The sequence below is a fragment of the Ailuropoda melanoleuca genome, chromosome 1 (assembly GCF_002007445.2).
Source record: "Ailuropoda melanoleuca isolate Jingjing chromosome 1, ASM200744v2, whole genome shotgun sequence".
In the NCBI taxonomy this organism is placed as follows: Eukaryota; Metazoa; Chordata; class Mammalia; order Carnivora; family Ursidae; genus Ailuropoda; species Ailuropoda melanoleuca.
The window spans coordinates 70507646-70530028 of record NC_048218.1 but is presented as its reverse complement, the minus strand read 5'-3'; positions in this window follow the sequence as shown (position 1 = coordinate 70530028).

Genomic DNA, 22383 nt, shown 5'->3' with positions numbered 1-22383 from the left:
TTCTGGCCGCCTGCACGTGTCTGTGTGAGAGGAAGAATAGGAGTGGAAGTGTGAGACCTCAAAGGGCGTGGGGTTGTGTGTTTTCTGTTGTTGTTGATATTATCTTATTCTCATCCTAACCAGCTTTCCTGGTTGAGTCTCAATTTCTTCTGCCAGAAGCAGTGTACGAGAGCGCCAATTTTCCCTGCATCTTTGCCAGCACTAGATTTATTAAACTTCTTATGTTTGCCAACAAAGAGATGATAAATGTCGTATCGTTCAATTGGCATTCAAGGAACTATTTGTTAAAAACTGTTTTATAAGCAAATATAATTATTTTTAAAAATATCAAATAAAACTAGTTTAATAAAACACCAGAGTTGAAAGAGACTTCAGGGATCATATAGTCCAACCTCTTTGTTTAAAGAATCTTTTTATTGTATGTAAATAATACATGGACACATTATTGTGGTAAAAATTTAAAACAAATTGTAATATGTTGAATAAAAAACAGAAGTCCACTTTTGTATCCTCTCTGACCCCCTTACTAAGAGGTAAACTGATGTTAATGGGGGGGTATTTCACGATGGGTCCTTTACTGCCTAAGTAGGTGCCTGTGTAAATGCCTATAAAATAAAGTGGGTGGTGACGGCATTTTATATAAAAGGGATACAGCTCTCTGTATTTTTTCATAGCTGTAATTTTCTTTTAACAACATGTCTTAGAAATCTTTCCATATCATACACAGAAAACAACTCCACTTTTAACAGCTGCATAATACTCTGCAGATGGGATGTATTTGTTATTTATTGTCATGTAACAAGTTAGCCTCAAAATTTGGCAACAAACACTTCTCTCACACGGTTTCTGAGATCAAGAAGGTGGAAACAGTGCATGCTAGTGATTCTGGATCCGACGCTCTCAGGAGGTTGTCGCTGAGCTTGAGGTCAGGGCTGTAATGAACGGAAGATTGACTGGGGTTGGAAGACTGGCATCGAAGGCGGTATGCTTACAGGACTGTTGGCAAGAAGACCCGGTTCTTCTCTGCATGGGGCTCTCTGCAAGGCTGCTCGCAACAGGGCAGCCTCCCCAGTGATGAGCAAGATGAGAGAGGAGTCCTTACGAGGGGCATGGCACGACTTCCGCCATGTGCTATGAACTATTGGCAGCACAGACCAACCCTGGTTCACTGAGGGAAGGGATGACCTCCGGGGGAATGCCGGGAGGCAGGATTCTTTGCCCGCCACTTTGGAGGCTGACAGTCACATGGTGACCACGGGTGGTCCTCATGTCTCACAATCTCATGCAGTCTTGCCGTGATGTTCAAGCCCTCGGGCACACGTCTTGAGGCACACACACTTCTCTCCTGGCCCTAGAGGGAGAATTGCTGCAATTCCTTCATTTTCCAATGGGGACATGGAAACCAAAGAAAAGTGACTTCTCCAAGGTCATACTGCTAATCACCGGCAAGCCTCAGATTACAACTTCAGTCACCTGACTTCTAGTCCATTCTTTCTCCAGAGCTATTCTGTGGGCAAGGTAAATATGAGCTGAGATTTCAACTAGTAACCTGAGATAAAGCCTGACTGATCATTGCCAGCAGCCAGTTCCCAGAATACCAACAAAATATGTAACAGCTCATCTCGCTTTATAATTGCTAAATATAGGTCGCTGTGCTCAAAGGCTAGCTCAGCCGGTGTGTGAATGCCTAGCCGGCCTTGGTTAACAAGAACCTGGTGGGAACAAGGAATCATTTCCTTGCCATAATTAGCAGAAACACTGGAGTCAGACAGACCCGTGTTTGAATCCTGGATCTGGCTCTGTGACTGTGGGTGAGCCGCGGAATTCTTCTGACCCTGTTTCTTCGTCTGTAAAATGGGAACGTGCAGAGTACCTACTGGACAGGTTGTTCCGAGGATCACATAATGACCTATGCGGTGTGCTAGCCCGGGCTTTGGCCTGCTCCGTAAATGGGGTTCCTCGTCTCTGTGCTCCTCCTGGCTGACCCACTTCTGTTATCCATCAAGCTTCCCGAATGAATGAATTCCATTTTCTAAAAATACACGGTGCCTGCAGAGCCCACTGTACCCCATTTCCCACTCCTGGTGCTCTGCTGTTTATAGTGACCATTATGTTGTGACCTGTGTTTTCTGTTGCAAACCATCCAGATTTTTGACAAACGGGACAAGGTGCGGGCATGAGGCCCATATGGAGCCCATGGAGGGCTGCCTCTCTAGCCAGCGTACGACGCTCTTCCTGGCCCTCGTGCGGGTGTTAGATGTACAGGCCATTGTCCCAGCAGGCACAGCCTGGGTCCTCCTCGCCTCTGGGACTCTAGCGCCAGCACAGTGCCCGGCACCTCAGAATTTCCTGGAATGAATGAATGAATGAATGAATGAAGAGAGAGCAATTCAACCAAATCAACTGAAATGAGGTTCATCGCTAAAGACATCAGAAAATGGCCTGGATTCTGATTTGAAGTGTAAAAGGACTGGGGGTATGGAATACCTTTGCGTCTTCAGACGTCCAACAGAAGGAAGGATGGGTTGAGGGAAGGGGTGAGTGTGGAGTTAGTTTTCTGTGTGGTGAGTGTAAGGAGCCCTTGGCACACGCAGAGTAGACGATAGCTACGAGGTAGAGTTTGGGAGAGAGAGACCCATGACTGTTGAGCAGCTGAGAGCAAGTGGGCTTCTGACCACGGGCCGCTGGATTTCCCTGGGCTTCAGGAGAGCGTCTCTGGGACCTCTACTGTTCTTTGCGATCTAAAGGCCACACAAAGTTGCTGGCCAGAGCCTGACGGGGATGGAGATATAAAGGGGAAGTGACAGATGTCCCAGGCAAGTGATTCCCCAAGCCAAAGCCAGCAGGGGACGGGCATCCTCTCCCTCTCAGGATTCTGAAGGTCAAAGACATTCATTCCCACAGGGAATGCTGAGTTCGGTTCCCCCGAACACTGCCTCCTCAGCCCCGAGGAAAATCCGATCCCTGGAGGGAGGCAGGCTCGCTGGCCCATTTCCCCCTCTGCTTGGGCCAGGCCCTTCAGCAGCTCTTGCTGGTCCGGAGGGAGGGCCCCCCCGGAGGGTGAGAAGGCAGTGCTGGGGTCCAGCATGGCTGAGATGCCACTCCCAGCAAGGCTCCGCCTCGGGCACACCAGGCACTAACCGTGACAAGCAAAGGCACAGCCAGGCTGACGCTTACATAGCACATTCTCATTCCAAACCGCTTCGCTGGTCTTCCTCAGGAAGCTTCCTGTTGGAAGATAAAGTGCTGCCTGTGATCAAACCGATTTATATTTATTTACTTTCCTTTCCTCCCAAGCTTGAGCCAGACCGGACAGGTCAAGGAGCAGGATTCCAAGCAGCCAAGATGGTCCCTGGAGAAGTCTGGAATTTCCCTGTAGACACAGTGTGGCAGAAAAAAGGCAGGGTCACCTGGGAGCCAGGGAAGGAGGTAGCCAGCACCCCGGGACCCCTTAGGAAGTGGGGGGCCTCTCAGGGTGGGTAGGGGCCTCCAGCTGCTTTGGGAACCTGACCATCGTTAGTTCCCGAGTCTCTGTTTTCAAGAAGCCGGAGCGTCTGATGTCCCAGGAACATGAACCAATCCTAGAGACACTTCGAACCCAAATCCACTTTCCTTCAAAACAGTGCCCAGGCTGGAGTAAGGAAAGGCGACCTGTGCGGGGTCAGTCGGTAATTTAGCTGCACTGCAACTGGGCCTTTAGAACTGACGACAGGGCTCTTGCGGAACCTCTCACAGACATTCTACAACGTTCCTGCCAAGCCCTTATCGGATGCGGCCCGGACACCGGGCTTCCACAGAAATGCATGTGCTGGGCAATGGAAGACCATTCCAAAACTCAAACTCACAAAATAATTTATTTTACCAATTTAGTTGTAAAACTTCCTAAAAACACTGCACTCGGCTCGTAAGAAGCAAATAAGTTGCACATCCCTTGACCCTGCAAAGCCACCAGACGCGGCCTGGGAGAGTCGTGTCAGGCCTGCTAGGGACAGTGGGGCAGGTTTCCCCATGCTAACGGCCCCCGAGCGTCGTGCTTTCCAGTTCCTACTGCCATTAGCTTTTTATCATTTTGTGACCTGCCCCTTTGTCAGCCTGTCACCATGTCACCCCACAGCCATTTCCCCACTGCTTCCAGAAGAGAAGCAGGAATGTGGGACATGGGTGGGCGGCTGAGGGCGCAGGGAAGAAGGTGAGGGGTGTGGTTCCTCCCTGGCCTCTACCCCCACTGCTTGTAACTTCTCTACCACTCACCCTGGCTCCTCATCTGAAACACCGGAAATTAGAAAAGAAAATTCTGCCAGGCTCTAAGGCTTTGTAACTCCCATGAAATGCTCTAGAATGATCTCAAACTCAGCAGCACATCAACTCAAAAGATGACACTGCGTATCTGTTTAGCTGCCTTCCTCTTGTTAGAACAAGCGCACTCGGAAGGGCGGGGACCCTGTTGGATGCACGTTCCAGGGCCTTGCATGTGGCTGGCCTGCGGTCCCACAAGGGTGGGCACACCATGGACTGCACACTCGAAACCAGATTCTCTCCAGTTGTGAGCCTCTCATCTGTCTCCGCAGCTGGGACACAAGTTCCCCGGGAGTGATCGATAGAACTTTCCTTCATGGGATCTCCAGGCAGGGCTGATGGTCAGGCGAGAGGCCCTGGGACGCCCAGGCCAGTCGTTAAAGTGTTGAAATACTTCTGTGCAGTTGCTGCCTGGGCCCCGGAGAGCCCAGCATCTCCTCCAGGACCCCCCCCCCCCACCGGCTCCTGAACAGCGATGCCTGGCCTGGCAGGGCCTCCAGGGCTCTGCTACAGCTCCAGCCTTCTGACTGGTCGTTACATCTCCAAATGACGGACCAGCCTGATGCAGATCATGGGGACGCAGCAGATGCCTGGGAAGCGCTGCGACGGGCGAATCACTCTACACAGGCTCTGGTCTCACAGCGGACGGAGGGAGCGCACGGCCAGGAGTGGGCAGCGTCTGACCTTGAGAAGACACGTGTATGGGCTCCCCAGCTGGACAGGCCTCTGTACCGCCCAGTGAAGGAAAATACAGACTTGCTGTCCTTGTTGCCCCGTATCCCTGTCCATCCATCCATCCGTCCGTCCATCCACTGTTTGGGTACCACACTCCAGTAAGGTCAGAGAGCTCTCTCAGTACAAGGGCCGTGCTGCAGGATGGGCGGGGGAGGGAGAGGGGGAAGGGGGGCAGACTCGTTGCTGGGGCGGGGGCAGCTGAGTCCCTGCACTCTGACTAGCCAGTGGGCCACACCTCTTGGGGCCTGTATTTCCTCTTCTGTACAAGGGAGACTTAGAACTTGCTCTCCAGCTTCTCGTGAGGACGGGTGAGTCTCACACGGAGTCTGACCCCGCAGCCACAGGTGAGGCATCCCCTCCTGATGGAATCTTACTCTGACAAAGCAGGACTTGGGAAAGGATCGAGTCAATACACAAGTGTGTTCAGCGTGTGAACACACACCAAGCTATACGCTTAAGTGTGCTCTTCTTTTTTTTTTTTTTTTAAAGATTTTATTTATTTGACAGAGAGAGAGACAGCCAGCGAGAGAGGGAACACAAGCAGGGGGAGTGGGAGAGGAAGAAGCAGGCTCCCAGCGGAGGAGCCTGATGTGGGGCTTGATCCCAGAATGCCGGGATCACGCCCTGGGCCGAAGGCAGACGCCACAGGGAGGTCGACAGCTGCCACCCCAGCCACAGTGGAATTTCTAGGGTTTCGGTAGGGCAGGGTGGGCGGCTTGGGGAGCCGGTGTCCAGGCCTCTATTGTTTACAAGGACAAGGACCGGGGCCTGGAGGACTTGCTGTTTCACATCTGCTTCTCCACTCCAGAATATTTGTGTTCCTGCCGTCTTGGCCAGGCTTCAGACAGGGCTCCCGGGCTGGCATGTGGCAATGCAGGGAGTCCCGCGTGCACCAAGGACAGCTTGTTCCTGTGAGCTTATCTGCAGCTCGGTGTGTGGGTCCCACACCGACAATGCCCTAACAGCGCTGAGAGTGTCTAGCAGGCCCGCCAAGTCTAGCAAATCCGTCTGTATACCCTTGTGGTCCTCATAGCTCTAGGGACATACCACCATGTGGCCAGGAGCAAACACTTGGGATTTTTACTTCTCATTCAGTGAGCAGCGGGGAGGGGGGCTGACCTGCGTCAGCCAGGGATCCTTCAGCATACACCCGCGTAGTGCTGCTCCGGGCCGGGTCCTCATGTGGGGAAAACCGAGAGAGACCCTCTACCTCAAGGGTCTCAGTTGGGGGCAGCACTCAGTACAGGTGCAAATACCTACACCCAAGACCCAAAGTGGCCCCATTAGGAGAGGGTGTGCTGAGTCAAAGGGGATTCCTTTTTTTTTTTAATAATAATATTTTTTTATTATATTATGTTAGTCACCATACAGTATATCCCTCGTTTTTGATGTAAAGTTCAATGATTCATTAGTTGCGTATAACACCCAGTGCACCATGCAATACGTGCCCTCCTTACTACCCATCACCAGCCTATCCCATTCCCCCACCCCCCCGAAGCCCTCAGTTTGTTTCTCATAGTCCATAGTCTCTCATGCTTCATTCCCCCTTCTGATTACCCCCCTTTCTTTATCCCTTTCTTCTCCTACCGATCTTCCTAGTTCTTATGTTCCATAGATGAGAGAAACCGTATGATAATTGTCTTTCTCTGCTTGACTTATTTCACTTAGTGTTATCTCTTCCAGTGCCATCCATGTTGCAGCAAATGTTGAGAAATCGTTCTTTCTGATAGCTGAGTAATATTCCATTGTATATATGGACCACAACCTCTTAATCCAGTCATCTGTTGAAGGGCATCTCGGCTCCTTCCACGATTTAGCTATTGTGGACAGTGCTGCTATGAACATTGGGGTGCATATGGCTCTTCTCTTCACTACGTCTGTATCTTTGGGTTAAACACCCAGTAGTGCAATGGTTGGGTCATAGGGTAGCTCAATTTTTAACTTTTTAAGGGACCTCCACACTGTTTTCCAGAGTGGCTGTACCAACTTGCATTCCCACCAACAATGTAGGAGGGATCCCCTTTCTCCACATCCTCTCCAACAATTGTTGTTTCTTGCCTTGTCGATTTTTGCCATTCTAACTGGCGTAAGGTGATATCTTAGTGTGGTTTTGATTTGAATTTCCCTGATGGCTAATGATTCTGAACAAAGGGGATTCCTAGGTAGGGCTGCTACGTGACACGTGGGGCGGAGCAGGGCACTGAAGAAAGAGGGTGCAGGGGGACTTGGAGGATGGGCTGGGCTTGGAGAGGCAGGGGTGGGGAGGGTTTTCCAGGCCAGGGACCAGGGTAAGTAAAGGCATAACGGGGGGCAGAGCAGATACGGGGCCAGGGCAAGGCCTGAGCTGTGTGGGGAGACCACGGCAGGAAGGCAAGCAGCGTGGGCACAGCGGAGGAACGCCAGGAGGCTCACACCACACTCCATGTTCCTGAAGCCTGGACACCCCAGGGATGGCAACGGGTGCAATCCTTCCAGACACACTTCTCTTTGCAGCTCCTCCCCAGGCTTCCTTCTCTCCAGACGCAGCAGCCCAGAGCCTGTCTGGCCACCCCCATCTCCATGGGGAGCGTGGAGGTGGGTCCAGGAGACAGAGAGACTCCTTCCCAGCTGCAGGGAGGGGAAGGAGTCTGCGTCAGCACCTCACGCTGCCCTCCTGCCGGAGGCCTCCAAGAAGCGTCGGAGAGAGAGGACTCCTCCCGTCGTGGGCAAAATCGTCTGCAGAGCGATGGAGTCACCCCACCGAGGTTGTGCCAACAGCAGCATGCAACGGCACAGAGAGCCCTCCGCTCCCTGCAGAGCCGATCCCGTCCAGCTTGAGGCGCTTTCCCAGGGCGGTCAGAATTCAGAGCAGCCAGCCCTTTCCCTGCAGCCTCATTCTTCTGGATACCAGACGGGAGGGGCAGAAAGAGGTCTCCTCAAAGCAAAAAGGAATGAGAGCTGGAGACCACTCAGCTGTGGCAGCCATGGCCTATTGGTCCCAGTAGCTGTCCCCCTCTGTTCCATGGGCCACTCCGAATAGAAACCACATTTCAGAGCATTTCTTGCAGTAGATATGGCCATGTGACTAACATCTAGTCAACAGGTAAGTGTCACATCAAAGACATGGTCTGATAGGAAATGGATGTGCCTTTCTCCTTCCCTTTTTCTCCCGCCTGGTGGAGAAAAATATAATGGCTGGAACTGGAGCAGCCATATTGGACCATGAGGTAATCTTGGGATTGAAGCGATACAGAAAAGCAACAAGACAGAAGGATACCATAGCTCCTTGAGCCCATGAAGCTGCTATGCCGGCCCTAGGCCACCTATCTCTGGATATTTCTATGAAAAGAAGTAGCCTTGTATTTTGTTTAAGCTGTTTGCTATATTGAATTTCTCTGGTACTAACAGTCAAACTTAATACTATTTTTTCAAGATGCAAATCCAACCTCCTCTAAGAACCATGCCCGGAACTCCGCAGTGAGAACCAACCTCTCCTTTTCCTGTATCGCTGTCTTAACATTGGTCAGTGATGAATAGTAAAGCATAGACATTGTCCTTTCACCCGTAGGAATTTATGCATTGCCTGTCTTCTGCGCACCAACCCTAGGTAGGTATTACCGTCAGCATGCCACAGGAGGCCCCGAGGGGTAAATGGTTTTCTGGTTGGGCAACACTCTTCAGTTGAAAGAGGAATTATTAGTGCCTGTGTCCCCCTCCCCTCTTGCCCTGGAGCTCCTCTGCAGCCCAGCAGGGGCTGATTCGACTCTGATTTCCTCCAGGGCGGAGGGCCCCATCCACAGCAGGCTCTTGGAAAATTCGTACCAAATTGATTTGCTGTAAATGCAGCAAGTTCTCTTCCATCCGAAGATATTGATTTCTTCTAAACAGCAATTCTCGGTTTGACATTCTCTAAGAAAGGGAGGAAAACTACAAGGCAAGCAAAGAGCTTGGTCCTTTCAGGGGCATCCGTGGCCTGCTGAGGCCAGGTGGCCTGGGCTTGGCAGCGCGTGGAGGGGTCTGCCCCCTCGCCCCCCAGCCCTTGCCCCCCCATCACCCCCCTACCCCAGGGCTGAGCTTCTGCGACAGAGCTGCGGCTGGGAGAGAAAAGCACCAGAGGAGGGGCCTGTTTCCGGAGCCAGACTCTTTGCAAGTACGACGTCATGAAACCTCACAGCGCCCCCCCAAGTTTGGGTGGCAGGCAATTTCATCTTTCAATGGGGATAAAGAGCTGAGGAAGGAGAAAGAAAATGAAATCTTGCTCCCCTGCTATGAGGAAAAACCACTGCCCCAGATTTGTAATGACCCTACACGGGGAGGGACCCAGGAGTCTACTTTGTGATGGAAACAGCTGTGCTTGTCCCCCACATCCAACAACCGCTCTGCACTGGGTTCGAAGGCCATCAAGTCCAGCCCGCCCAACAATACGTTGAGGACCAAGGCAGGCCTTGCCCCTTTCAGCAGAGGAGGAATTGGAAACGCAGAGGGGAAGTGACTTGCCCAGGGTCACACAGCACCAAAGCTAGAGGCCCGACGTCCCTCCCACTGCCTGCAACTCCTGTAGGGAACCTTGCAGATGAACCTGGACAGAGCCGTCCACCCCCTCTGCTCACCAGTCCGCAAATCCCCGGTGCTACCTCCTGCTGGACCCAAAATGCAGGCCACAGGGGAGAGGGGAGGGAGGTGCTGGACTGGGCCCCAGCTAGCTCTACCCCTGTGAATGGGAGCCTGGGCCCCACGAATCACCCCAGGCCCGTGAAGTGCTACAGACCAGAAGGACTAGCAGAAAGTGAGGATACTGAGGCCCACCGAAGGCACGGGACTTGCCCAAGGTCACCCAGCAAGGACAGTGGGGAAACCAGGAGTACAGCTGCTTCTTCGTGTTGGCAATGGAGGAGGGGCATTGTCTGGAAATGGGGCACCCCTTTCCAGGCACAGATGTAACTTGGGATTTTGGACCCCTCTTCTGACACGCTCCTGTTGACAAGGGATCACTTCAGAGACCGGCTTCCCTGGGGAGACAGTGTGGTGCTCCTGTCTTTGGCTACTCCCTCACCCTCCCCCAGAAAGTCCTAACTATCTCTTCAAGACCACTTCCTCTTAGGGGCTGCTGTTCATCCTCTGTCCCCCACACTCCTCCACTACCTGGGACACCCTGCCTGAGCCTTGCATGGCCCTTGTTTGTGTCACATAGAATCACTGACCCAGGTCTCAGCCCTCTGGCTATTGGGTGCTCCCCAGGGCATGACCCCCATGCCTGGGTCCCCTGGGTTCCTCAGGTGGAGCGAGGGAAGTCGCTCCCTGGTGGAATGAGGTGAGCCAGGGCTGTGGGACGCTGGGCCGGACTCTGCTCAGTGCCCATGGTTACACGCTCTGGGCCTGGGGCGGCAGTCCCTCGGAGGGCGGTCTTGAAGGCCGGAGGAATGGGGAGGACGGGCCAGCCTCTCAGAGGTGCTCTAGGCCAGGTCATTCCCTGAGGGGTTTGCTGAACCCAGGGGAAGGGTCCATGAAACAACCCGATGGTCAGTATTCCAGTGATTGTATCTGCAGCCCCCTTTCTTTTTAAAAAAATTTATTTTATTTGAGAGAGTGCCCGTGCGCATGGTGGGGGGTGGGGCAGAGGGAGAAGGAGAAGCAGGCACCCCGCTGAGTGGGGAGCCCAACCACTGGGGCTTGACGTGGGGCTCATTGCGGGACTTGATCCCAGGATCCCGGGATCATGACCTGAGCCGAAGGCAGACACTCAACCGACTGAGCCACCCAGGTGCCCTTAGCTGCAGCCCAGTGAGAAGGCTGCAGATGCCCCAGGAAAGGCCCTTCCACTCCATTCTTCCAAGAAGAGGTACCAGTCAGACCCCAGTGCCCCCACATGGGCCTTCCTGAGCTGCCCTGCATTCTGTCCTGGGGTGATGGGTTTGGCCTCAGTGGCCACCAGCTTGTCTGGTCACACTGAGCAGTGTCCAGGCACTGAGCAGTGGAATGCCCTCCCCAAAACCCATGGCCCCTCTGGGCTCCCACCTGCCCACTCCCCTTGACAGATAGATGTGTGTAATTTAAATAAAGAGTACAATAAAGCCAACTGCAATGAGTAATGTTAAAACTAATGAGGGCCATCAGTCAAAAGGAGCATTCTCCCGCTTGTGTCTTAAAGGAGTCACTGTCCAGGTGAGGGCCAGAGGGCTGGCCACTCAGCAATCTGGGAACTGGACAGCCAACCTGGGGCGGGCACCTCCCCCTCCCTCCCCCTCAGCCCTTCTCTGCCCTCCCAGATGGTTCCAAATGCAAGTTTTGGGGGCTGTGAAAATGCTTGAAATGCTGGGCCACACCACCTAGATTAAAGGGGTTGTTGATTAAATTTTATACTATCTTCAGCTCACAAGTTCCTCAGAAGTGGCTCCCAGGACCACAGAATCTAAAGGCCTTTGAACACGAACTTCACTCCTTACATTTCCCCCCCATGGTGTTTCAGCAGGATTTCTGCAACAGCGTCTTTACCACACGGCCCCCCCCAGCCCTGCCCCCTCCCGCTTGGAAGTGCCTCCCCTGCCACCAGAGAGACCTTTTTGAAATTCTAGTGGGGCCTTCACTCCTCACCAGACCCTCGCGTGGGTGGCTCTCCTGGCCCCCGGAGCGGACCCTCAGCCCCCGTTACACACCACCATGAGCTGGGAACTTGCATAACACTTCCTTGCTCAAGCCCCGCCCAGGCCAAATCAATCAGGATTTGCGGGAAGGACACTGGTCCTCTTTTTAAAAGCCCCTAGGTAATTCAAATATGCCGCCTAGGTCTGGAGCTGCTGGTCTCAAGGGTGAAGTAGAGGGGAAGCTCCTCGACAGCTGAACGACAGCTAACAAATCCAGAAGGAATCAGAGAATTAGTCGATCACCATTTGCCACCAGTGACAGAACTGACACCAGCCCCGCGAGTCAACAGAGGCTCCAAGCACTGGGGCTGAGGCTGTGGGGGAAAGGACATTCACACAGTCTCAAGGATCTCCCCACACATTAATTATTATTTACAAAGGGGAAAGGAGACCTTTCCATTAGAGCGAGTTGGCTGATTCACCTTAAGCAAGTTATTAAACTCAGTACCACCAACAGTGACCCGTTCACATCGCTTGCCTCCAGCTGTGATAGGAAGGTAAGGACGCATCAGTGGCTATATTCACGGGGATCTATTCGTAAGAATCCAGACCATGGGCCTTCTACAAAACAGCTGGCCCAGGAGGTGGGATGCCAGGGAGGTGGTGAGTTCAAGGAGCAGGGCCTCGCGCTGGCACCCAGGGCAGCGTAAGCCCTGGGAGTGTGCAGAAGTCACGGGGAAGGCTCTGGACCTCACAGGGTGCGGGCCAGGGGAGGCAGGCAGCCTTATTTAGATCTGAGAAGACAACTCAGCTGACCTCAGAGTTATTCCGGGATGCCCTGGCTCCCTCCAAAAGGGTGCCCTAGAGGCCTCCAGGAGTGAGTGGTGAGGCTGTGGGGTTCTGGGTCCGGGCCTGTCTGCCCTTGCAACAGGGCTGCTGTCCTTTGTCACCACCCCCTCCCCACCTCCTCAGCTCGAGCCCCGGACCGGACCCAAAACACACCAAAGCCCCATATGTGCCCTCCCAGACACTTGCTCACCCCAGCTGTTGGCTAGCCGAGGAAGATGAAGTTGACCCAGAAACTTTCTAAAGTGACCCTTTGTTCCCATCCCCATGTGCCTTCCCCTCAAAATTCTGACATTCGGAATTTGGGGAGAGGAAAATCTGATGCACTCACATTCAGGTCGGCCAGCATTGGGCCTTTGCAAGCTTTGTGTTTTGCTCTTTTGATCTCCTTAGATCTCTTTCTTATGCTGCCTCCATAATTACTCCCTGCGTGAAACACTACAGGGGCTAGAGACGGGTACTTTCCTTACGTAGGAGAGCAAACGCTAGGACCCCAGGTCATGGCCAAGGACAGAGAGCAGGGAGAAGGCCAATCTAATGGAGTCCTGTGGAGACATGCAAGCAGCTGCCTTCGCCAGCACCCACCAAGCCTGACCTCCCTCGCTGGTGGTCTGGGTGGCTCGGGACTAGGGCGGAGTAAGGGAGACCGTACTCAGGACGTGGAGCGGCCTGCTCTGTCGAGAGAGCACTAGATCTGGAGTCAGGAGCCTTGCAGTCCAGTCCTGTCTCAGCTTCTGGCTTTCACACCCTGAAGGGATCACTTCTCTCCTCTGCTTTCTCTGTTGGTGAGGCAAGAAGCTTGGGCCAGCAAGGTAACATATAGCATTAGAATAGAATACTTACATTATATTGGTTATTTTTACTATATATTTACCATGTATTTTTATTTTATTATATACTATATTATATATAATCATATGATTTATATCACATATTATTTATAATTTATTTTGTGTATGATAATCATATTATTTATAATCATATATGATTGCAGATAGTATATGCATTATTACATGATATATGATATGATATTGGTGCTCTCGGGCTTTAAATTCTGTGTTTCTTATTCTATGTCAGCGTCTTCGGATCCCCTTGGCTTTGGCCTGGCTTCTGATCTTGGGGAACAACTCAAGCAGGGGGCCCCCACCCACCACATCAAACCTAGCGGGCTGGTCTTGCTCTCACCCAGAAGCCTGGCCACCTGTGAGGGAAGCACGACTCCAAAAGCCATGACAGGTCACAGAGATCTTTCCTTTCTGGGTGGGTTGGGGGGGACCACACATGACCTGGAAAACCGCCTCAAGGCCTTTCTCACCCACCTACTCCCCCAAGCCTCCCGGGCGTAGGGCAGTGTCTCGCAGTCTATCCTCCCCTCCCGCAGTCCCGTGGGCCTCTCCCAACAGCCCCCTCCCCAGCACTTGCTTCCTCCGCCCTCTAGCTGCTAGGACTTTATTTAGCCAGGTGGCTGCCCATCTTTCTCATGTAAGGTGTGTCCCTGGGTTTCCTCTGCCCCTAGAAAGCAGGGAAAGAGGAGCGCTGGGGGCTTCAGTGCTTGTGCCCGCTCACCGTGCTCAAACCAGCAAGGGGCAGGCTCCCGCGTGCACCTGCTCCACCCCGCCTCCCCTGCCCGCAGCCCCTTCAGAGGGGAGGAGCTTAGGGTTCCCCTGGCTTGGTCATTTCAGCCCCGACTGCCGGAGCTAGCGGACAGCAGGCCTGGGTTCTGGACTGTCCCGGCTTCTAACTTCCCGTGTGACCTGGACAGGTCCTTTTCCAGAGGCCTGCATGTTTCCCATCTGCAGAATGTGAGGGCGTTAGGCCAGAACGGTCATTCTGAGAATGTGGTCACAGGAGGAACCTCAGCAGCACCTGGGAGCTCGTTAGAAATGCAGCTTCTCAGGCCCCTCCCCGGATCCACTGAGTCAGAAACGCCAGGGGTTGGGCTTCCAGCAATCTGTTTCAACACAACCTCCAGGTGATTCGCATTTGAAAACACCACCGTGCTAGCGGACATCTGCGGTGGGCACCCTGAGGAGTGCTCACACCCCCTGCCGAGGGGGACTGCGTCCCATTCCTGCTGCAGGGAGCACCCCCAGAAGACCGCCCTCCTCTCTCAGCCCTTGCGGGCTTGGCCTGGGCTGAAGAAAACTGCCTGCGGGAAGGTCTCGCCTCCTTCGGGGGCATCCCACAGTAGGTGGGGGATCAACTTAGATCTCTAAACATCTGGCCTCTCACCCCAGCACAGGACAATGCTGAAGGTCTCCCCAGCTCCAGATGGCCTCAACTTCTGCCTTTGTGCCAGCCGGCGTCCTTCCCTTCCCTCCCACACACGTTGTTCCCAGGAGTTCCCCGGTACGTGTGTGCCCTGCACGTTGACCTTCATCTCGGGGTCCGCTTCCCAGAGAACCCAATCAGATACAGCTTCGAAGGGCTCTGACACCGAGTCGCCTCCAGCGGCAGGACCTTCGCCACCACAACAGTGTCTCGGGCACTCACTATGTGCGGAGCCCAGCACTGGAACCCCGAGTGCCTCATTCTGCTCAGTTCCCAAGACCGCCCTGGGGTCTGCCTTACACGGAGGCTCAGAGGGGTAAAACTGAGGGTCCGGGCTGGACTGCCTGGTGCTGGGTCACTCTTCCAGCCACCGAGCTTCCATCTGCCTCACCTCCTGTCCCCCAGGGAGGCCCACATGCAGGACGATCTGTAGGATGGAGTGGGGGTGTAGAGAAAGCGGGGTGAAGAGGAGGGCCCCAGAAACTCCTTGAGACACTCAAGGAAGTGCCAGGCTGACTCCAGGCTTCCCACAGTAACCCCGAGCCAGCAGCGGGGGCTCCCGGGCCACACAGCCCACCTCCAAGAACCAACGGTCCGAGGGGAAGGAAGCGCGTACATGTCTCACACAAGGCGACTGTGAGCAGCACCAGTAGGAGGAAGGGAAGGAGCAAGGAGAAGCTGAGGGGGAGGGGGACGTCCTGGGGGACAGCAGACTGCCACCACGGAAGAGCAAATACTTGGTGAGCTGGGGGTGTGGGCTGGCAGCGGAGGAAGGCCACAGCCAGGCCACAGAGCGGCCACGGCTCAGACATGGGCCAGAGCCCCCAGAGCTGTCCGGAGGCAGCCGTGCTGAGTGGCTGAGTGGGGGAGCTCCACGGGCGGGGAGGGCTTGCCCGGGCCCAGAAGGCAGCAGGGACAGCTGCAGCTCTTGCCCCAAAAGGGAGAATGAATATAAACAAAGGCCAGGCCTCCCTACCTTCCTGGGAGACGCGGAGTGGGGAGGAAAGGGCAGAGGCCTCAGCATCAGACGCTGTGGGCCACAGCTCCCCTCTGCCCCTGGCTGGCTATGCGGCTCTGAGCGAGCACTTCAACATGGCTAAGCTCATATTCCTTATCTATGAAACGGGTGGGGTTTTGCGTCAGGTGTAAATACCATGACATAGGTAAAAAGCACCTGGAAGAGAGTAGGCCCACGATGTCCGTCCCTCCTGTTCCAGTGCACCCTGTGGCCAATGGCTTGGAAATGAACACGAAAGGCCGACAATGACCCCTGGAACCAGGCAGGTCGTGTTGAACGGACCCTCCATGCAAAAGGTTCTTATCCATCCCTCATAAGAATTGGTGTTTGGACAATTCACTCCAAACAACAATTCTTTAAAAAGGACTCTGTAGTGAAATAAACGTGGGCTGTCCTAGAATAACACAAGACCTGGTTCTCTCCTGCAGGACTGCTCCGAGCCGCATAACACGCTGAGCTGCACTGTGAGTCTCCAAGCAAGGGACCCAGTGTGGGAATATTCCAAACATTTGCCCAAGGAACCTTTCAACTTCTGCCCACAAAATCCTTTCTCTTCTTTTTAAATGGCCATTCACTCTCTCATGTTCTGAGAGACGCTGATCTAAGTTCATTCCACCAGGTTAAGATGGCCAGCTGAAGCCCAGAGTGATAAACGGACATAGTCAGGGTCACTCCGAAACAGAGCTGGGGTCTTCACCGTTTCAAGGGACCCAGAAAATGGCGGGAGGCGTTTCCTGACAGCTGCTTGAGCAAGATGGGGGCATCGGCTCACACCACACTCTACTGACCCCACTGCACCCAAGTTCACACCTCTCTCATGACAGAGCTCCTGGCAGGTCTGGTCCACTCATAGCCTGTTGCACCAGTATCTGCCCAAGTTTCTTACCAGCAACTTCTGTATCATCTCAGCTGTGTCCTAGCTCCCTCCCAGCCCAGCTGCCAGCAAAGGTTCCACAAGAAGAAGGGAAAGTGTGTCTGTGAGGGAGCTACCAGCCTGTGGTGCTAGGGGCCGGAGGTGGCCGAGAAATGGCCAGGGGACAGCTTGACACCAAGGCCACTTATGGGCGTGAAGGGAATAGAAGGTATCCTCTTCCCTCTGCGCAGGACGCTTTACTTGTGCTAGCAACAAGCACGGGGACATGCCCCGCATCTCAAAGCAAGCTGTTCGTTCTCCAGCTCGGGCAAGACTCAGCAGACCAATAATCCTGTCCCGCTCAGAACAGACACTTGGCAGAGGCCCGAGTCCGGCCGTCCGCATGCTGCTCCGCTGTCCCACCACCGGGAACACAAGTCTTCGGGCCCCAGTGACCTTCAGAGAGGGGGCTTCCAACCATACAGCCAATTACCCTGCCAGCCGGCCAGCCACCCATCCATCTGTCTGTTCCTCCAAAAGAACTAGGCTCCCTTTACTCTCCCCTCTCCCTTCCCGGCCACACGTGTGGCTCCGTCTGGGAACTGACCAGCTCCCGGAGCAAACCACAAATCGAGTCCCTGCCACAGTGTGTGTTTCCACTAAGCCACTTTATGGCACCTCTGGGGCCTCCTCCCAGGCTCTCTCCCTCCCTGGTGCCGCCGCTTGCCCATGGGCTGTCCAGTGTGGCCTCCAGTAGCACTTCCGACAGGACTCGGAGATGAACACTGGGAAGGGGAGGAGAGCGGAGAGCTGGGTGTGGAAGGGTGTTCATGCGATCCTGGTCCTACAGTTATTCATAGAGGAGACTCCTTCCTGGAAGTAGGCAGGTCCTCTAGAACGGGCACCAAAGATGCCCGGGTTTAGAGAGAATATGGTTCCCAGTGATGCGAGTTGTGGAGAAAAGGGAGGGAGATGGGCTTGGGAATCCAGAAGCTCAGGGCTGTCAGGGACACGTAGGCCAGCCATCTCAGCTGCTATCTGCTGGTGGGCTTGCATCTCGTGTCCTCTCACAAGAGGTTGTGAAGCCTCTGCTGGCATACATCCTGTGATGGGCAGCTCACTACCTTTCTAAGCAGCTCTTTCCCACTCCTCCTGCGCGTGAGGGTTGCCCATCCAGGTCCCACTAAGCAAAGACATTAGAACATCTGAGGGCATTCCCCCAACCAGATACTGGGAGTTTTATGCAAAACAATTGTCACGGGGACTGTCAAGTCCCTGGAATTCATTAAGCTTTATGAGAGGAAGAATGTGAACAGCAGAGAGTCATTAAATGGGGACACAGACGGAGCTTTCCTTCCACGAGTGTTTAGTTCTGGGCCTCCACCCATTTCCCCCCAGATCTGCCCTGATGCTAAGTCCTCGCGGTTTCCCAGCACTCTCCCGTCCCTCCCTCCTTTGGCCCTTACTGGGATTCTGTAAGGAGGGCAACTCCAGGCCTGTGTCCTCCCTTCCGTCTTGCTCCCCAAACCCATGGTGCCATTATTCCTCTGTGTGGAGATGTGGCATGGTTTTCAGTCATGCAATCAAACAGCAGAGATTCAATGAGCACCCACAACGTGTCAGGCGCTGTGTCCGGTGCTGGGACCGCAAGGAGGCCCGAGACCTGCCTTCCAAGAGTGCGGAGACTGCAGGCAGAGCCGGACGACTGAAGAGGCAGTAGGATTACCGTGGCGTCTATGCAACAAAGCCCCGGGCCCCGTGTGACCCAGTCTCAGCCATCTGTGGCATCCAGTGAAACCTACCCCAGACGTCGGGACTAAATTAAAGAGCAAGGTCAATCTGTATTTGTGTTACTTGAGAAAGAGCAAAGGCGACCCCATTCACAACCCTCACCACTTTATGCTCTCCGCAAAATCCCCTCACTCCTGAACATGACAGCCCCTCGTGCTCCGAGACCCTCCCTCACAAGTCTTCTAGACACAGACCTAGCACTCCTCTTTCCTCTTCCCGTCTTCCAGCCCCACAGCCCCTGGCCAAGGGTCCCTGCCTCCCTCGAAGGCCAGGCCAGGGGCTGCTCCAAGTCAAGGCCCCAGGAGCTAGCCCTAACAGAGGAGTACAGACGTCTACCCGTGGGCAGCTTGCGTGTGGCTCCAGATGGCAGGACAGGCCCCCGGGCAGGACTCAGGCTGACCATGAAGCTCTGGCAGTACTGCGCGGCACTGGAGACTGGGGACAGGCTGAGGTGCAAGGGAGGGAGGGTGTCTAGGGCCTCAGGAGTACTTTCCTATGGCTTATTTCGTCTACTGCTCACAGCCGTCAAGGCCAGGAGCTGGCTGAACTCTCCCCAGGTCATAGATGTGCACCCCGCTGGCCAAGGTCAATGTGATACCACTCGTGGAGAGCAGCCCTGACTCGGGCCTCACGTTTTGTAGGACTCCGATGTGATCACGGGTCCACGTGTGTGTCCATGCAGAGACGCGAACATGAACGCAGCCACGCAGAGAAAGCGAGGGCTCGTACTGGCGAGAACGGGGAGGGTGCTGTGGGCGCCACTTAGGCAGAACGGTGGGATCCAGCAGCGTTCTTGGATGTACCACACAAGGCAGCTCTTACCAGGTCCACGAGGAATAGGATAAAGTCGCAGGATCATCAGTGGGGGGTGGAGTGAGGGCGGAGGTGGGCGGGAGGTGACTTGGGGGTCTGGCAATGCGGGCGAGGGTGGACAAGCTGCTGAGAGCACATCGCGGAGCAGCGGGCAGCAGTGGGGGTGCACGCAATAAGGGGGGTGGATCTTAGAGAAACTTCGTGCTGAATGAGAAAGAAAAAGCAAGAGAATAGACTGAGTTTTTCCAATTAAAACACAAGTCCACAAAACAAGAACACCATTTTGCACGAACACAGAACGCACTCAGGAAGCACATTAGAACGACTGTCTGTTAGGGGATGGGGTGGGATATGGCGATTTATGGGCATAAATGAAACGAGCGGCCTCCCAGCGAGCAGTGGTGGCAATGGGTCATGCATTGAGGGGCGTCATGAACTCACCCTCCATGCCCGAGGTTAGAAATGACGACGAGAATGGCATGGCAGGGAAGGTGGAAGGGATATGTTGAGAACTTCTGGCTTCACTCACCGTCCACACTGGACAGCAGACCAGCCCAGGCCCCGGGGAACATGGCTCTCCCCACCTGGCGGCAGACCCTATAGGCCACACCTGAGCGGATGCTGGGGGGCAGGCAGAGGTGATGACACAGTCCTTGCCCTCAAGGGGCCCACAGGTCAGTACAGAAACCAATGGAGACTCTAGAGCTGAGCCTGGGGCTTCTCTGCATGTTCTGGAGGCTGCCCAGCGCCAAGGAGGAAGGAAGAGGGTTGAGTGGGAGCATCTTGCTTTTTCCACAGACACCCAGGTCTCTGCTGTCTGCAAGGCCTTGTCAGGGAGGGGGGCCAGACACACCCCAGGCTCTGTGCTGCCGTGGTCCTGCTCAGGCCTGTGGGGCAGGGAGTGGGGTTCGGGGGAGGGATGCAAAACAGATCCTACCTGTCAGGGAAGGGAGAGGAGGGCAGCTGGCCTCCTGGGTGTGGAAAGGGCCCTCGGGCTCTGAGAATGCAAGGTGCTCCGTGAGGCGGCCGAATGTCCCATCCATCTGATGTGTCCTGCGGGGCGGCTCCACAGGCCCTCGCAGCTGGGGGCTCCAGCTCAGTGCTGCCCAGGCTGAGACCCTTGGGGCATGGGTCCATCTACAAAGTGGCTGTGCCTGGGAGGCTCTTTGGGAGATAGTCACATAAGCCAAACCTAAGACAAGGCTTCAGCTGTCATTGCTATCGGGAGACCATACGCAGGGCGCTGGGGCTCGTGGATGGCATGGGGTCCCGCCGGACTGAAATACCTCCCATAGTTTGCAGCCCTCCCTTTGCCTGTTCAGACTGGGGGGAAAGTTTGCTAACCGTACCCTGTGAGCAAGTCTCCATCTGAATGGTCATAAATTCCAAGCTGGTGAATGAGGAGTGGAGGTGTGGCGGTCTTGCGTTTGGTGTAGACTCCCTGCCACACGCACGCGTGAACACGGATGTATACAAATACGTGTGCCAGGCACAGGGGGGCTGCTTGGAGATCTAGTCCAACCTCCTCTGCCCTTGTTTTTACAGATCCAGAAACTGAGCCCAGAGAGGGAAGGGTTTATCCCAGGACTTCTGGCCTCCTGGACGTACCCAGGCCTCTCCAGAGTGGGTGGCTCACAGAACATCAGCCTGCCTATAAGAGGGCGTCCGCTCATCCACTGGGCTGAGGGAGGTGCCACCAACCCATTCAATGTGCCCCAAATGGTTGTCGTTTATTATTTAAAAAGAATATTTTAACTAGTAACTCTAAGAATCCCCTTGCGTTTGCATCTATGCATTCTTTCTCTGCTTACCAAGCCCTTACACATCTCCTTTCTTCCTACAACACTCCTTTGAGGGAGCTCTCATGACCAGTGGTCTCGAAATGGGGAAAGAGGTGACCTTGGCTGTCCAAGACTGCCCGGGTGGTGAGCACTGACCATGGATTCAAAGGCAGTCCTCTGTCTTAAGTGCGAGATCCTCTCTACCACCCTGCTTGCTCAGAAAGGTCTGCTTGCCCTACCAAACTCCACCTGCACCCAAACCTCTGGGCCTTGCATGTGGAGATCAGCCAGAAGGTCTTAATGAACCCAGGTTTGCCCTTAGTCAAAGCAGGTGCTGTGAGGCACAGTGAACGTGCTCCCTTAGCCCACAAACCCCCACTGCGCTCTGGCTGGAGGCCCACGGACCCAGCACACTGCTCTGGGGCTGGAGGAGATGCTCTCGGGAGGGATGCATAGTTAGGTTTGACACACATACAAGAATAAATCTCTTCAACGAGCCCACGTGCTTTCCAAAGGCCATTATCATTTGTGTACACACACAAGATGATAGAATCAGAAATGAAAGCAGAGGCTGGAGATGCTATTATTAGGTCACTTTTATTTAAAGAACTAGGGCATCCATAGGGAAAGTTGAAAACCCAGAGCGTACCTAGCCGAGATCATGTTTTCTTACAGGTGATGGTAACCACGGCCAACGTGAGCTGTAGAGTAGCCAGGACGATACTTACCTGTAACTGGCAGCGGGGGAGGGGGGGCGGTGGCAGTGGCTACAATTTTATAGCATTTATTGTTAATTACAAAAGTAATTCATATTCAGAAATATAGAAATAAATACAGATGAAGATAGAAAGCACCTTAATCCTTCGAGTACCCAGAAACGTTGTTTTCAGACTTCTGTTCTACTCATGCCTAGAGGCATATGCACTGCAGTGGAAGTTTTCATCAGGCAAAGGAACACAGAACAGTTAGTTATGTTTGCACTGCATATAACAGGACTCCAGTGAGGAACCAGCCGTCTAAGAGCTTCAAGCAGTTGCACCCATTGGCTTTGCTGGTCGGGCTGGATTTCCTGTTGGTGTTATTTTGCTATTCACCAAGGCCACCGGTGACAGAGGAGGGGGGAGCGCCCGAGTAGGTGATCTCAAAGGTAAATGAGGAGATCTGGTTTGGCTTTTGCCCATTTTGATCAACAAGTGCATAGTTTTTCTTTGCAGTAACAAAGGGCTCTCGGAGCTACAGAAACCCTTGGATTATTGACATTAATGTCAGAAAAATACCTTTGTTATTATGAGTCTAAAATTCTCTAGCATTTTACCCACTTTCTCCCATTGAAATAATTGTTTTTAATGTGGTGTTAGAAACATACGGTTTTTTAGGATGCGAACTAATTAAATATAGCAGAACAGGTCTCTTTTTACA